The sequence below is a fragment of the Littorina saxatilis genome, unplaced genomic scaffold (genome assembly GCF_037325665.1).
Source record: "Littorina saxatilis isolate snail1 unplaced genomic scaffold, US_GU_Lsax_2.0 scaffold_891, whole genome shotgun sequence".
NCBI classification, from domain to species: Eukaryota; Metazoa; Mollusca; class Gastropoda; order Littorinimorpha; family Littorinidae; genus Littorina; species Littorina saxatilis.
Genome location: NW_027129165.1, coordinates 27,501 through 42,166, shown reverse-complemented (window position 1 = coordinate 42,166; position 14,666 = coordinate 27,501). Strand labels below are relative to the sequence as shown.

Below are 14,666 nucleotides of genomic sequence, written 5' to 3'. Positions count from 1 at the left end.
GCGGGCGGGAAATAGCTCAGTCGGTAGCGGCGCTGTCTTCAAAACCAGTTGTCGCAATCGGCGTGGGTTCGATCCCCACGTTCGGTGAGGGATTTATTTCCCAGAGTCAACATCGTGCAGACTCTCCTCGGTGGCCGCATGCGCACGATAAAGAACCCAAGTTCACAGCGAAAGTCTCTGGGCTCGGAAACATGAATACACGCATGCAGGAAACAAAATGTGTGGGTATCGCCGTATACTGTATGGCAGCTCGCTTTCCCCATGGACAAAGCAGCCCGAATTTCCATGAGGGCAACCTCACAGGACTATATAAAATCTTTTCCTTAAACTTTTAAAGCAATTGTTAAATTCTCTTTTGAAAACTTTTTTTGTGAGAAGCGTTCCCAGGTAACGTTAATGAAATATTAATTTCACATTTGATGCTAACTGTTTACAAAAAACTAACTATACTTAAGTAAATCTGACGTTACAAAAGTCCTTTCTCCTAAGTGAATATGTGCGTACGCCACGTGTTTGTGTGTGTGCACGTGCGAGCGTGTGTGTGACTGTGTGTGTGTGTGTGTGTGTGTGTGTGTGTGTGTGTGTGTGTGTGTGTGTGTGTGTGTGTGTGTGTGTGTGTGTGGTGTGTGTGTGTGTGAGCACAAAGTATTCCTACATGTATTTTGCAAATGCACAGTTAACAAGTTTGAAAATATCTCATGTCATCTCCAACAAACGGCTTAATTCACACACATGCACGCACTAAAAACATAATAAATCTTATATGTACGACTACCTTGTAAAAACACACACAACACGTTTACATGCACAACTGGTGATATAAAACACAATTTTAAAAACAATGTTTTTTAATCAACTTAATTTCAACAACAAAATTGTTATGCTTAGCTGATAAGTTATATTAATAAAACAATAAAAATAAAAACACAAAATGCATGTATACTATTACTACTATACTGTACCGCAGTACTATGTACTGTAGTACTATATAGTAAAAAGTACCATAGTACAAAGTACCACAGTGTACCATAGTACAAAGTATTTCGTACTATAGTACTACTGTAGTACAGGGTACATTCACAAAAAAGTACCATAGTACAAAGTACTAGGTACTATAGTACTACTGTAGTACAGGGTACATTCAATAAAAAGTACCATAGTACAAAGTACAAAGTACTCTACTGTACCACAAAGTACTATAGTACAGGGTACATTTACTACACAGTACTATAGTACAAAGTACCATGTACTACAGTATGTACTATAGTACATGGTACATTTACTATAGTTTACTATAGTACAGGGTACATTTACTATAGTTTACTATAGTATACTATAGTACATCGTGTGGTACTTTTTCAGCTGGGTTGATCGCCAAGGGACATTACTCTCAGTCTCAAACTTTTCACTGTGAAAAAGTTTCTGCAAGTTGCAACAGTTTTTAACACGCTAGCAACTTCAAAGCCAGTGTGACTGCTGATACATGTATAAGATAACATGCTACACTTCAGCATATATCAGGACTACACAATACAGATCTTGTGACGCTGAGGCGAATGGGAAATGGAACTTTCAGGTAATGTTGAACTGTAGAGACATAGTTCACGATCGGTTGGCATTGTGATTGTTGACTTATTTTTCATACGAGTCACAAATATCAAAGCAATAATGATGCATAACGATTGGAAAGGTGGATTTCTCTCTCTTTCTTTCCTGCCTTCTGTCTCTTTCTTTCCTTTCTTTCTCAGATTCAGTCTCTCTGTGTGTCTTTCTGTCTCTGTCTGTCTGTTTCTCTCTCTCTCTCTCTCTCTCTCTCTCTCTCTCTCTCTCTCTCTCTCTCAATCTGAAACTTTCTCTCTCTCAATCTGATACTTTCCACACATGTGCACCCAGGGCACTTACTGTTCAATCTTACGGCTTCAGGTCAAATGCATTACTGTACAGTAAATAAGAGATCTCAGGAGAGGCATGGGGAGTTATTTTCGAAAATGATCTATTCAAAGACACTTAAATAAGTTAAAACAAAGTTTGATTGACAACTGCTCTCTCCCTCCCCCCCCCTCACCCATTACCACTCTCTATCTCTCTGTCTTTATTAACAAGTAAAGATTTGAGTGTGTTTAGACTATAGTAATTAATGCAATTCACACATCAATGCTTTCATTGCAGGGTGGGAGGAATTACCATGAGGATGGAACAGAAAGCATTCACCGGGATGTAAACTACAAGGTACAACCCCGACATTCTGGCTGTTGAGGCCAAGTAAGTGTGTGTGTGTGTGTGTGTGTGTGTGTGTGTGTGTGTGTGTGTGTGTGTGTGTGTGTGTGTGTGTGTGTGTGTGTGTTTGCAGGTAAAATCCTTGTTTAAAGCTTGATGAATGTTTCAGCAGTCATATTATTATATAACAGAAAATCATATGAGAGAAGGCAGTGTTATTGTCAGGCCTCAGCCTAGGGTCATTGATACATATGCTTATATTATATGACGCATTGTTCTAATCCTTGGCTGGTCGACCATCACATCATTTCGACATGTAGGAGGTATTCTGACAGAACAATTTGTTGTAGCTGGTACATGTATCTTTACCTATACATATTTTTAGTCAAGGTCCAACTGACATTCTATTGTATTAGTCTGGGGAAATTTTTTTGGAATGTGTTCTGTGTGTGGGTGGGTTGGGGATGGGGATGGACGGGTTGGTAGGGCTGTTGCCAGGCAGCATTGACTTAGAGCATTTCATTCAAACACAGAATGATGCTATCAAAGTTAGCAAATTCACAGACGTAAATTCAACAATATTGGCATAATGCAAAGACAATTTAAACCTTATTTACCTTTCTTTCTTTCTTTCTTTATTTGGTGTTTAACGTCGTTTTCAACCATTCAAGGTTATATCGCGACGGGGGAAGGGGGGAGATGGGACTTATTTACCTTCAGTTCTATGTTAAACAAAGAACACCAACAAAGAAGACATACTTATAGTGTTTACACTGAAGTTCTCAAATAACACTAAATTCTTTATGTTTTTTAAGATTGTTGTATTCTTTGTCTTTGCAGGTGTCATAGCATGTGGAGCAGATCTTCAAAGTCGCCTATTGCAGACATGTCATCGTCTGCACTGGTTGTATCAACAACTTTTTCCATGGCTACTGCCGCAGATTTAACAAGTATATCGTCTGCTGCAAATTCAACAACTTCTTTGTCTGCTCCTGCTGCTGCAAACTCAACAACTTCTGTGTCTGCTCCTGCTTAAAATTCAACAATTCTTGTTGACTGGTGCTGCTGCAAAGCGAATGATTTCTTTGTTTGCTGCTGCAGATTTAACAAGTATATCGTCTGCTGAAAATTCAACAACTTTTTTGTCTGCTGCTGCTCCTGTTGCAAACTCAACAACTTCTGTGTCTGCTCCTGCTTAAAATTCAGCAATTCTTGTTGTCTGGAGCTGCTACAAAGTGAATGGCTTCTTTGTGTGCTGCTGCAGATTTAACAAATATATCGTCTGCTGTAAATTCAACAACTTCTTTGTCTGCTGCAGATACTACACATTCAACAACTTCTGTGTCTGCTCCTGCTTCAAATTCAACAATTCTTTTTATCTGCTGCTGCAAAATGAGCGACTTCTTCCTCTGCTGGTGGTGTTGCAAATAACCTCATATTTCCTTGTCTCTTCTGGCATCATTTTGGATGTGTTATAATATATCTGCGAAGGCTTTTTTAAACCCAAAAGATGGAATATAATTGGTAAATTTCTAGGTACACAACCCAAAAGTGTGGTATATATCCAAACTCACTTCTAGAAACTTAAGAACTGATTCAACTTTTGACATTTTTATCATGGTTTTATTTTTTATTTTTTATATTGTGGAAATATCAGGGAATGATGAATAAATGTTTGGAAAATATTCTCAAAGTATGTTTCTAATGGTTTTATTTATTTGTCTTTTGTTTTGTTTTATGTTAGCATGTACACTGTTTTGCTCAAAATATGAGACCTGGCCAGTACCATCTTTCCAATGAGACAGAGATAAAAAAAACAAATCAACAGCCTGCATGCTCTCCGGATTAAGTAATACAACAAGATAAATTGTAATTCAATCAAGTTTGCGTTTTAATGAAACAGATCCTGTGATTGGTCAGAATGCCCCAACTCATTAAAAATTACCGGTCATTAATTGTCGATAACCACTCGCTAAAAAATCCATTAACAACCTGCTGGCGAGGCGCATTGATAGAGCCTCAACTAGTCTCTGTTAGCTTTGAGGGTCATTTTACAAGTAGGAAATATGAAGGCCAACGAAATACCGAGACCATAAGGTATGCGAAGTGATGACGTCGAATATGTGACGTAAGTTGATGCATGAATTCTTCCGGACTACGTCAGTCAATTCCAAAGATCGCTTTTGTGATGAAAAGAATTTGTTTTAGAGTTTGCTGTCCAGAAACCCGTCAAAAATGAAGGGAAAATGTGTGTGAAAGAAAACAAAACAGGAGCAGAGTGATACGATAGGAATACAGAGACATATTTCTTGGGACTTGACCCTGGCAGGTAGGTGGACTGAAAGTAGTGTGTGAACAGAACAGAACCAATTCTGTCTGTTTACCATCGCATGAAAGCAGGAAATAGATCGTCGTCAGATTGAATTACAATAAGTGAATAACATTAACATGCTTCCATTTGAAACTTCGAGGTCTTCATCGTGGATTGACGCCCTCCCAAAGTCTAATTGAAGCCCTCCGTCGCTTCGCTCCGTCGGGCTTCAATTAGCTTTTGTCGGGCGTCAATCCCCGATGAAGACCTCGAAGTTTCAAATGGAAGCATGTTAATGTGTAATTAGCGTTAGCTGCAAAGTTAACCGTTCTCACCAAAAACCTTTTTCAAACTTTGATTTGACTTTACATGTTGGTGTTTGCTTGTCTTTTGTTAACATGGTTTTAGCTACATATAACACTACAACAACAGCAGACAAAAGACTATGGGAAATTGCATCTTCAAATAAGAAAAAAATTTAAAAAGCAAAAAAAATAAAAAATTAAATACATGTACAATTATTTTCCTTATGATTCGTTTGATTATGTTTTTGGGGGGGTTCTTTTTAATGTTACCACTCAACGTGAAAAATACGTTCAAACAGCCGTTGTATTATACTTTTATTTTGGTCAAATCGACATTAGCGGTAAAGGTTAAATTAACGTTAATTTAACGTTAATTTAACGTTATATAATGGTTTTATTTTGGTTAAATTAACGTTAAATTAACGTTAAATGTTAACGTTAATTTAACGTTTATCTTGATGAGCAAACTAACCTAAATCTAACGTTAATTTAAGGTTAGCCCTAAAACGTGAATTAAACGTTAGCCATAAAACATAAAACTAACGTTAATTTAACGTTACATTCTGGTATTTTTTTTTATTTTTATTTTTAACAATTTTTTTTGTGCTTAAAATGTTTATTTTTTTTTATTTTTTTATTTTTTGTTGTTGTTGTTGCTTGTGTCAATGTTACCACCACAACAATAACAACATTTTTTTTTGTTTTTTTTGTTGCTTTTGCTTTGATTTTGAACGGTTATGTGTCAACGTTTATTTAACGTTTTTTTAACGTTTCAGTGAAAACCGTTTTTTAATTGTCTTCGGGCAAACGTTAAATTAACGTTTGAAATTGGTTTGATTTTGAACGGTCATGTGCCAACGTTTATTTAACGTTAGTTTAACGTTTCAATGCAAACCGTTTTATATTGGTTTTCAGGCAAACGTTAGATTAACGTTTAAAAATTGTTTGATATTGAAAGGTTATGTGTCAACGTTTATTTAACGTTATTTTAACGTTTCAATGCAAACCGTTTTATATTGGTTTTCAGGCAAACGTTAAATTAACGTTTAAAAATGGTTTGATATTGAAAGGTTATGTGTCAACGTTTATTTAACGTTATTTTAACGTTTCAATGCAAACCGTTTTATATTGGTTTTCAGGCAAACGTTAAATTAACGTTTAAAAAAGGTTTGCCATGAAAACAGTTTGCTTGCTAACGTTAATTTAACGTTAATTTAACGTTTGCTTTATAACCGTTTTTCTGCTAACGTTAATTTAACGTTAATTTAACGTTTAATGCTAACCGTAAACCAAAATCTAACCATGCAAACGTTAAATTAACGTTAAATTAACGTTAGCATGCTATCTGGGTCGCTTTCTCGTATTGCCATTTCTTCTCCTTTTGCATTGAAGGTTTCTTTTGTCTTGGCAGAATGGCTGTGCATAAATAGCCCACAAATAAGGATCAGAGACAAAAGAAAGCTGTAAGACATGACAAAAGAAAGTGTAAAAACAATTGTGCATCTAAGACCTAGCTGCATAAAACGTCTCCCCGGGGACAGCAGCCGGCCATTGCACGCGTTCTGTTCGTGACAAGCCAACCAGTCAGACCTTTAAATTGTGTTTTATTTTTTACCGAGTTCTGTACTTGGCCAACATTTTGTCTTCATTTTGGTGTGCTTGTTTTTACATTTAGTCAAGTTTTGACTGAATGTTTTAACATAGAGGGGGGAATCGAGACGAGGGTCTTGGTGTATGTGTGTGTGTGTGTGTATGTGTATGTGTGTAGAGCGATTCAGAGAAAACTACTGGACCGATCTTCATGAAACTTGACATGAGAGATCCTGAGTATGATATCTCCAGACAAGTGTTTCATTTTTTTGATAAAGGTCTTTGATGACGTCATATCCGGCTTTTCGTGAAAGTAGAGGCGGCACTGTCACGCTCTCATTTTTCAACCAAATTGTTTGAAATTTTGGTCAAGGAATCTTCGACGAAGCCCGGACTTTGGTATTGCATTTCAGCTTGGAGGATTAACAATTAATTAATGAGTTTGCTCATTAAAGTTGTCATTAAAATCGATTTTTCGCAAACAGACTTAAAATTGATTGCATCGTATTCTTCATCACATTCTGAATCTAAAAGTATTACATATGTCATGTTTACTCTTAAAATGTGATCACAATTAACGAAAATAGATTAATTAGTCTTACGATTAAAATTTAAGAAATCGATCCAAAAATGATTTCATCTTACTCTTTATCATTTCCTGATTCCAAAAACATATAGATATGATAGGTTGTATTCAAAACAAGCTCAGAAACTTAACAAGAATACAGAAAAGCGCGCTTTCCTCCTCAGCACAATACGCTACCGCGCTATTCTGACGTGTTAATTTCACTACGTTTTGCAAGTGGGAGGTGAGCGATTTCCTTCTCGCGGGGATTGACGAAGCTGGTCTTGGTGAAATATTACAGTGCGTTCAGTTTCATTCCGTGAGTTCGACAGCTTGACTAAATGTAGTAATTTCGCCTTAGGCGACTTGTTGTTTTCTCTCTTTCTTCTTTTCTCCCTAGCCTTCGCCCTCCCCCCCCCCCCCCCTTCCATCCCTTCCCCTAGCCCAGGCTCTCGCTCCGCGACTTACAGCTACATTCCTTCTTTAGCAAACGATCATTTCGTGTAGCGTATTACCAAATCATGTCCAAAAATGTCAAATAGTCAGTAAAAGATATCATGTTCACCGACACAGATATGATTAGACTTGTTCACTGGACAACAGCACCCTTCGCCCAACACTCGACAGCCAAGCTGCTTCTTGCGCAGATTGGGAATTTTGCGTTGAATTAGTCGTGTAGCGTCTGTTACTCGCTACATGAATTCAACACAGCCACGCTGTTCATACTTTTGTTTCTTTTCTTTTTTTTTTTCATTTTCATTATTTGGTTTTACCAGTCGCTTGGAAATTCGGGCCGGTTCCTCTCAATTGAAAGATACCAGCAACAGAGTCGAGCTTCTCATGTGTGCGCGTGTTTCAACGTGATCATTCACCTAGTCTTGCGACAGGATGACCGAGGTCTTTTACCGGCCACAGTGGTGACTTGAGGGTGAGACATTGATACCGTCCCTGAATCTGTACATAAAACTACTCGTGTCCGTCCTTGCCCGGATTTGAACCCATGACTAGCGGATCACAAGTCCAGAGTTCCACCCACTGAGCTACCGGGCCCCGGTGTGAAAGCTTGGCCACATGTGTGGTGGTAAAGAAGATTGGTAATGCTGCAAAGACGGTAACTTTAGCTCTTTCCTTATCTTTTGTTAACCGAAATCCGAAACATAAAGACTACCGACGTTACAGAAACAAACAAGTCGCGTAAGGCGAAAATATACTGTTCAAAAAAAGAAACGCATAGCTTGTAATATTTGGTTAATTTAGTTATATGGCTACAAGGATATCCACCAAACTGCAGAAAATGTTTATCTGGTCGTCGACCTTTCGTCCATTGCCACAAGTGAGCTCTGCACGTGACGCATGCGTTATCAGTGGCTACAATGTCAAAATTGCTCATTTGGCATGACCACTCGTCATGCTTCAGTGTAATCTCGTGAAACTCGGGGAATATTGAGCTCTCACCATGTCTTCCAAAACCCATAAAAGCGGATTGTTCGCCACAAAGAAATCAGACGACAATTCAGCGACGAAAGATGGCCCGATTGAGCAGAGAAGACCGCCAAATTGCATTGGGTCGTTTACAAGCAGGCCAAAGTCCAAGTGCAATCGCCAGGCACTTCCACGTGTCCCAGAGTACCATCAGTAGACTGTGGGTCAGGTTTCAAGCCACTGGCTCCGTTGCTGACTTGCCACGAGCGGGAAGACCAAGGGCGACAACTGCTGCTCACGACCGCTTCATACGGCTCCGCCACCTCCGGAATCGTTTCCTGTCGGCCTCATCTTCTGTCCAGGCTCTCCCCGGGCCACACCGATTATCGGACCAGACCGTGCGGAACCGCCTGCATGAAGCTGGTTTGAGAGCTCGCAGACCTCACAGAGGAGCTGTCCTCACCCGCCGCCATCGCCAGAACCGAGTGCAGTGGGGCAACCAGCACCTTCGCTGGACCGTCCGGAATCACTGGAGACACGTGTGGTTCAGCGACGAGTCTTACTTCCTGCTCCAGCGACATGATGGTCGGAGGAGGGTCTACCGGAGAGTAAACGAACGTTACGCGCCCAACTGTGTGGATGAGGCACCCGTTCATGGTGGTGGAGGCGTCATGGTGTGGGGGGCGATCAATACCGCTGGAAGGAGCACCCTGGTGCACGTCCAAGGGCGCATAACTGCCCAGCGATACGTGGAGGAAATTCTGCGCCCACACGCCCTTCCTCTTCTGGCTGACCAGGATGCCATATTCCAGCAGGACAACACTCGCCCGCACACAGCACGACTCACCACCCAGTTCCTCACCGACCACCATGTCCAGGTGCTTCCCTGGCCATCCATGTCGCCAGACATGAACCCGATAGAACACCTCTGGGATGAATTGGACAGACGTGTGCGCAGGCGAGAAGAAGCGCCGGCAAATCACCGCGATCTATTGCAGGCACTTCAGGAGGAGTGGGACACCATCCCACAGCAAGATATCCGGCATCTGATCCAGTCCATGCCCAGAAGGTGCCGGGCAGTTGCTGCTGCTCAAGGCAGTCACACCCCCTACTGACTTGACAGCCTCGGCACCCAATCGTATTGATTGACTGATTGATTTGAAGATGCAAATGAACTGTGTGTGCATTCAACTGTGTCCATACTAAATTTCAAACAAATAATCTAAATATTGGATTTTCTGTTAATTTTTTCGACAAATAAAACAAATTTGGCAAGTAGCAACTATGCGTTTCTTTTTTTGAACAGTATACAACATTTAGTCAAGCTGTCGAACTCACAGAATGAAACTGAACGCAATGCAATGTTTCAGCAAGACCGTATACTCGTAGCATCGTCAGTCCACCGCTCATGGCAAAGGCAGTGAAATTGACAAGAAGAGCGGGTACCTAGTAGTTGCGCTGAGAAGGATAGCACGCTTTTCTGTACCTCTCTTCGTTTTAACTTTCTGAGCGTGTTTTTAATCCAAACACATCATATCTATATGTTTTTGGAATAAGGAACCGACAAGGAATAAGATGAAAGTGTTTTTAAATTGATTTCAAAAAATTAATTTTGATAATAATTTTTTTTTCAGAGCTTGTTTTTAATCCAAATATAGCATATTTATATGTTTTTGGAATCAGAAAATGATGAAGAATAAGATGAACGTAAATTTGGATCGTTTTATAAAACAAATAGTTTTTTTACAATTTTCAGATTTTTAATGACCAAAGTCATTAATTAATGTTTAAGCCACCAAGCTGAAATGCAGTACCAAAGTCTAGCCTTTGTCGAAGATTGCTTGGCCAAAATTTCAATCAATTTGATTGAAAAATGAGGGTGTGACAGTGCCGCCTCAACTTTTACAAAAAAAACCGGATATGACGTCATCAAAGGTATTTATCGAAAAAAAGAAAAAACCGTCCGGGGATATCATTTCCAGGAACTCTCATGTCAAATTTCATTAAGATCGGTCCAGTAGTTTGGTCTGAATCGCTCTACACACACTCACGCACAGACAGACAGACAGACACACACACACACACACACACACACACACACACACACACACACACACACACACACACACACACACATACAGCACGACCCTCGTCTCGATTCCCCCTCTATGTTAAAACATTTAGTCAAAACTTGACTAAATGTAAAAAATGTCAGTTTATGGGACATTTAATTTTACACTAATCGAAAAATAGAAACCAGAACTTTGATATACCAGTCTTGAAACATGACAAACAAGATATACTTACACAAAATACAATATTAATCATAGATAGTCACTTATCTGTGGGTTTTTCTTCTTTTCAAAAAGAGGAGAGCAACATCACCAATCCTCAAGCGTAGATATCTACAGATAAATGATCCTCTGTAATTATTATTATTTTTGTCTGGCGTGTATTATGTTCGTCCTGGTTAAAGAATGTGTTGGGAAACGCTACCGTTGCTGAACTTTGGTTTAGTTTGTGTGTTGCATATAGTTGACTTATTTGTTCTTTGCGGGAAAGTACCGATATTATACTTTGTAAACACAATATTCATGTTTGGGCGAGAATGCAGTCGAACTTTCCAGTCCTGTTAAAACAAGTTGTTTACCACGTTGTTTTGAGTCTGGGTTCGTGGCGTTCGCACGGATTAAGTGCGTCGGCGCTTTTGATGTACGTCACAGACAATGCCACTATTCTAGTCCATGGACAGTTCATCTAAGTTTAGTTGTATCATGTTCAGTCTGGAATATTTTCGAGATTGAGTATTTGCTATATAGACCAGCGCGATTTGTATGTTTCATGCTTCTACTTTGAGTTCTGCTACGATGTATCATTGTATGTATGGAATGCAAAATAAATCCTCGAACTCAATTTGACGAGTTGTTGTCTGCTGCTGTGAGGACGGGCCACGTAGAATAAAAGAACATTTGAGAACTTCGTCTATCTCAAGTGTCGAGTAACAGAATGACAGGTGGAATATTTCGTTTTGTCTGTAAGTAAACGTTTCATACACTTACCGTTTTGTTTGCTTATATCATTTCTTCTTTTCTTCATTTTCTTTTGTAGTTGTATTTGTTGGGAAAAAATGTTTTCGTCTTTGTTCGAATGTGATTCAAAGTTCTATTAGGAGCGATTGAGTTTCAAGCTGTTCTGCACATTTCGACGGAAGACACCAGTCCCAGTTTGTGTCTGTACCTTTTCTTTTTCTTTTTTTCATTCCTTATCTTTTGTTCTTCGCTCTTTTCTCTCTGACAGTAGCGGCTTGGTTTCAAGATGCCGTAGGTAGGTCTTACATCTTACCTGAAGAAATGTTTGCCTGTATTTTTTTAAAACTTTTTTCCTATCATTCTTGTTTTCTTTCCATCGTTTACAATTGATTTCTTCCGTTCTTTCGTTTTCTTTTTCTTTTTCATCTTTTTTTGCGATTTTGTTCTTTTATTTTTTTTTTTCTTTCTATGTTTTGTTTTTCCTTTTTTTCTGTTTTCCTTTCTGATGTCCTCCAGTTCCATCACCTTGTCCTTTCCCTTCTTTGTTCCTCTACTTCCCTTTGCGAAGTGTTGTCTTGCTACCAAATGTATTCTTTTTTTCTTTGTCCAGTTGTACTCAGATGCCCAGATCGGTCATTTGCAAATGATGTATTACCTGACTTCTTCTTTTCTGTGTTCTCCTCCGCCTCCTCTCCCTCCTCCTCCGGTCCTCCTCATCACTAGCAGCAGCAGCAGCAGCATCCTGCTGCTTTTCCTCCTCCTCCTCCTCCTCCTCCTCCTCCTCCTCCTCCTCCTCCTCATTCTCCTCCTCATCATCCTCATCTTCATTACCATTATCATCATCAGCAGCAGCAGCAGCATCCTCTTTCTCCTCCTCATCATCCTCATCATCATCCTCATCATCATCATCATCCTCGTCATCATCATCATCATCATCATCATCGTCATCATCCTCGTCATCATCATCATCATTCTGCTCCTCCTCTTTCTCCTCCTCCTCCTCCTCCTCTTCTCCAATTCAACCCGCAAAGCATAAGGATGTGGACTAAAACAACTGATGCAATGCAGGCAAGGATACGCCGTGTGATGTCCGCGGTACAAAGGACACGGCACAAAACGGTGGGGAGGAATTTGTATCGACGTGCTCATGGCTGTATAATGTGCTGAAAGAAGCGGAACTACAGCAGATTTCCGCCTGGTTCCGCCCGTCCCGGCCTCAAAACAGTCTCACGGGCAGCCAGGACCTTGTCATTGTCATTGTCATTGTCATTGTTATGCTAATGAGCGCCACACACTGGTACACCTCGCTAACATTGCATGTCTTGCACTGTGCACACTCTGCACAGACCAAGGGTTGCAAAACATAAGCTTTAAGTTAATTGGGCCAAGTCGATTTCGCCAAGTCAACTTTGCCAAACTGGCTGCACAGAGCTCTGGCATTAGTTAGTTAGCTGTTGCTTTTTGGGTCCAGCGGACCATATAGGCCAAATCAGGACCCCATGGCATTGAATCTTTGGTTATAAGACTTCGCGAAGTCGGCTTCAGGCTCAGTTAAGGACATCCTCTAGGTCTGAATCTGAATCTTTTTCACTGTTTTCATTGTGTCGTTTAGTCACGGATTTGTTTGTACCATTTTCCACAGGAGGCACAGTACATCATGTGTCCAACAATGTGTTTAGCAAAGATATGTTCAAACATATCCTAGCCTGGTTCCCGTCAGTGTGTGCTACCATGATTATATTTCTTGGCTCTCACATGTTCCAGTGTATGTGTCTTGGCCCTAACCTTTTGTAGTGTCGGTATCAACTCCACATTTTGTCCCGCCTTATCTCTTTGCTTCTGTGCGTTTCAACGTGTGTATTTTTCCGGCGTAATTGGCAATAATATTATGTCTGTCTGTCCCATTTGTGCTATCGTATCTCTTTATCCTTATGTGTCTCACCGTGTTTCTTTCTCCCATTTGTTTTATCGTATCTCTTTATCCTTATGTGTCTCACCGTGTTTCTTTCTCCCATTTGTTTTATCGTATCTCTTTATCCTTATGTGTCTCACCGTGTTTCTTTCTCCCATTTGTTTTATCGTATCTCTTTATCCTTATGTGTCTCACCGTGTTTCTTTCTCCCATTGGTTTTATTGTATCTGTTTGTCCTTATGTGTCTCATGTTTCTTTGTTCCTGTGAGTTTTATCGTATTTCTTTGTGCTTATGTCTCTCACCGTGTTTCTTTGTCCCTGTGTGTTTTATCGTATCTCTTTGTCCTTATGTGTCTCACCGTGTTTCTTTGTCCCTGTGTGTTTTATCGTATCTCTTTGTCCTTATGTGTCTCACCGTGTTTCTTTGTCTCTGTGTGTTTTATCGTATCTCTTTGTCCGTATGTGTCTCACCGTGTTTCTTTGTCCCTGTGTGTTTTATCGTATCTCTTTGTCCGTATGTGTGTCACCGTGTTTCTTTGTCTCTGTGTGTTTTATCGTATCTCTCTGTCCTTATGTGTGTCATCGTGTTTCTTTGTCCCTGTGTGTTTTATCGTATCTCTTTGTCCGTATGTGTGTCACCGTGTTTCTTTGTCCCTGTGTGTTTTATCGTATATCTTTGTCCTTATGTGTCTCACCGTGTTTCTTTGTCCCTGTGTGTTTTATCGTATATCTTTGTCCTTATGTGTCTCACCGTGTTTCTTTGTCCCTGTGTGTTTTATCGTATCTCTTTGTCCGTATGTGTGTCACCGTGTTTCTTTGTCCCTGTGTGTTTTATCGTATTTCTTTGTCCGTATGTGTGTCACCGTGTTTCTTTGTCTCGGTGTGTTTTATCGTATCTCTTTGTCCGTATGTGTGTCACCGTGTTTCTTTGTCTCTGTGTGTTTTATCGTATCTCTTTGTCCGTATGTGTCTCACTGTGTTTCTTTGTCCCTGTGTGTTTTATCGTATCTCTTTGTCCGTATGTGTCTCACCGTGTTTCTTTGTCCCATATTTTGTTTTATTATAATGTCCTTATGTGTCTCATCATGTTTATTTGTCCCTGTGTGCGTCACCGTTTTCAGTCAGAATAGTGAAGCGAACCCTTCAGACGGTTAAAAAGTACAACGTTGCATGATGTGCACGTTTACTTCCTCGCAGGCATATTTTGTCTCGATGTGTGCGATAAAATATGAATCACGGGTAAAAGGAAGAAACGACTTTAACATGTATAATCGATGAGCTGTTCTAAAAGCAATCGACGATTTGTTCTTCACTA

The 14,666-nt window shown here is 39.9% G+C and overlaps 1 long non-coding RNA gene across 1 annotated transcript; it reads left to right on the top strand.

Annotated features, from left to right (window-relative positions):
- The first annotated feature begins 1,374 nt into the window (after positions 1 to 1,374).
- Positions 1,375 to 3,913, top strand: LOC138957443 (uncharacterized). The gene is made up of 3 exons (XR_011453032.1): positions 1,375 to 1,576; positions 2,170 to 2,262; positions 3,058 to 3,913. It is a non-coding gene; the product is annotated as an uncharacterized lncRNA (long non-coding RNA).
- The last annotated feature ends 10,753 nt before the right edge of the window (positions 3,914 to 14,666 follow it).